Source organism: Poecilia mexicana, unplaced genomic scaffold (assembly GCF_051168715.1).
Source record: "Poecilia mexicana isolate PSO_F unplaced genomic scaffold, ASM5116871v1 scaffold_17, whole genome shotgun sequence".
Lineage (NCBI taxonomy): Eukaryota > Metazoa > Chordata > Actinopteri > Cyprinodontiformes > Poeciliidae > Poecilia > Poecilia mexicana.
In genome coordinates, this window is record NW_028263386.1 from 5,111,784 (window position 1) to 5,114,790 (window position 3,007).

The 3,007-nt window shown below is 37.3% G+C and overlaps 1 non-coding gene across 1 annotated transcript; it reads right to left on the reverse strand.

Annotated features, from left to right (window-relative positions):
* Window positions 1–1,863: 1,863 nt before the first annotated feature.
* On the reverse strand, window positions 1,864–1,936 carry trnam-cau (transfer RNA methionine (anticodon CAU)). Its single transcript has one exon. It is a non-coding gene; the product is annotated as a tRNA-Met (tRNA).
* Window positions 1,937–3,007: the final 1,071 nt, after the last annotated feature.

The window sequence follows — 3,007 nt, forward strand, 5'->3', positions numbered from 1 at the left end:
CAAAGTTGTTTATGTGAGATGCAACGCATGAAAATTTAAACTGAGGTTTGCACTCAGATGCCTGGATTCAGAGTCCAGACCACCACAGAAACCTTGTTGACCTTTAGTAAACACCTGTGATGAATTGAACATACTAAAACTGTTTCTGTCTGGTTTTGAACCAGAGACCTATTGCATGTAAAGCAAACGTGATAACCACTACACTACAGGAACTGAACTTCTCTGCTTTGTTTCAGTTTGAGGTTCCAAAGCTGATGATGTGAGATGCAAGCATGAAAATTTCAACTGAGGTTTGCACTCAGATGCCTGGATTCAGAGTACAGACCACCACAGAAACCTTGTTGACTTTTAGTAAACACATGTGATGTATAGAACATGCAAAATCTGTTTCTGTTTGGTTTCGAACCAGAAACCTTTGGCGTGTGAAGTAAACGTGATAACCACTACACTACAGAAACTGAATTTCTCTGCTTTTTTTCAATTTGAGGTTCCAAAGTTGATGCTGTGAGATGCAACGCATGAAAATTTCAACTGAGGTTTGCTCTCAGATGCCTGGATTCAGAGTACAGACCACCACAGAAACCTTGTTGACCTTTAGTAAACGCCTGTGATGAATAGAACATACTAAAACTGTTTCTGTCTGGTTTTGAACCAGAGACCTATTGCATGTAAAGCAAACAGTATAACCACTACACTACAGAAACTGAACTTCTCTGCTTTTTTTCAGTTTGAGGTTCCAAAGTTGTTGATGTGAGATGCAACGCATGAAAATTTTAACTGAGGCTTGCACTCAGATGCCTGGATTCAGACCATGATACCACAGAACCCTTGTTGACCTTTAGTAAACACCTGCGATGAATAGAACATACTAAAACTGTTTCTGTCTGGTTTTGAACCAGAGACCTATTGCATGTAAAGCAAACGTGATAACCACTACACTACAGGAACTGAACTTCTCTGCTTTGTTTCAGTTTGAGGTTCCAACGTTGTTGATGTGAGATGCGACGCATGAAAATTTCAACTGAGGTTTGCACTCAGATGCCTGGATTCAGAGTACAGACCACCACAGAAACCTTGTTGACCTTTAGTAAACACCTGTGATGTATAGAACATGCAAAATCTGTTTCTGTCTGGTTTCGAACCAGAGACCTTTGGCGTGTGAAGTAAACGTGATAACCTCTACACTACAGGAACTGAACTTCTCTGCTTTATTTCAGTTTGAGGTTCCAAAGTTGTTTATGTGAGATGCAACGCATGAAATTTTTAACTGAGGCTTGCACTCAGATGGCTAGATTCAGAGTACAGACCATGACACCACAGAACCCTTGTTGACCGTTAGTAAACACCTGGGATGAATAGAACATACTAAAACTGTTTCTGTCTGGTTTTGAACCAGAGACCTATTGCATGTAAAGCAAATATGATAACCACTACACTACAGGAACTGAACTTCTCTGCTTTATTTCAGTTTGAGGTTCCAAAGTTGTTGATGTGAGATGCAACGCATGAAAATTTAAACTGAGGTTTGCACTCAGATGCCTGGATTCAGAGTACAGACCACCACAGAAACCTTGTTGACCTTTAGTAAACACCTGTGATGAATAGAACATACTAAAACTGTTTCTGTCTGGTTTTGAACCAGAGACCTATTGCATGTAAAGCAAACGTGATAACCACTACACTACAGGAACTGAACTTCTCTGCTTTGTTTCAGTTTGAGGTTCCAAAGCTGATGATGTGAGATGCAAGCATGAAAATTTCAACTGAGGTTTGCACTCAGATGCCTGGATTCAGAGTACAGACCACCACAGAAACCTTGTTGACCTTTAGTAAACACCTGTGATGTATAGAACATGCAAAATCTGTTTCTGTCTGGTTTCGAACCAGAGACCTTTTGCGTATGAAGCAAACGTGATAACCACTACACTACAGAAACTCATGCTCTTTTGAGTGTTCCTGGTAGATGATCCAAATTTTGTCACAGACTAATGTCAACGATTGGACATGGAACAATGTCAAATACTTTTTCCATAGATCATCTCAGAGAGCACAGTAACTTGGTGAACAAACTGTCAGGCTTATACTTGTGCCTAATTTCACATTACAGTCCATAAACTAAGCCTGGGATCAAAAAATTGTATTGAAGATGTCATTAGCAGAGACAAATGGTTCTGCAGAGACTTGGTTATATGGCTATAAAATAAAATTAATACTTACAAATTAAAAATGGTTCAAAAATACAATCAACACTACAAAATACAAAATCTCTGGAAAATAAAATATTATGTATGTTGTTTTGAAAAACATTAGAATATAAGCATTTTTTCAAATCTTCAGTGGTAAAATCATGTAAGTTCTTCTTAAATCCACGGAAACTCAACAGTCTGTAAGGTAGGTGAGTTAGCTCAGCAGGCTAGAGCACCCTGCCGGTAACGCTGAGGTCGTCGGTTCAAACCCCGTATGGGGCAATTCATGTGTAAGGACTTTCAGACAATCAACACTTCAAAATAAATAAAGGTTCAAAAATAACATCAACACTTCACAATAAATAAGGGTTCAAAAATAAAATCAACACTTTAAAATGGTTCAAAAATAAAATCAACACTTCAAAATAAAAATGGTTCAAAAATAAAATCAATACTTACAAATAAAAATATTTCAACAATAAAACACTTTTCTATTAAAAAATGTATTTTTGAATCATTAAAGAATGGTTCAAAAATAAAATCAACAGTTCAAAATGTATAATGGTAACTGTTTCTGTCTGTTCAGTCCATAAACTAAGCCTGGGATCAAAAATGTATTGAAGATGTCATTAGCAGAGACAAATGCTTCTACAGAGACTTGGCTAAATGGCTAACAAATAAAATCAATACTTACAAATAAAAAATGGTTAGGAAGCGCATTACAAACCTTTGGTTGAAATGGCGCGTTAAATTCAAGTCTCCATTACAGACCAGACACATGTGATGTATAGAACATGCAAAATCTGTTTGGTTTCAAACCA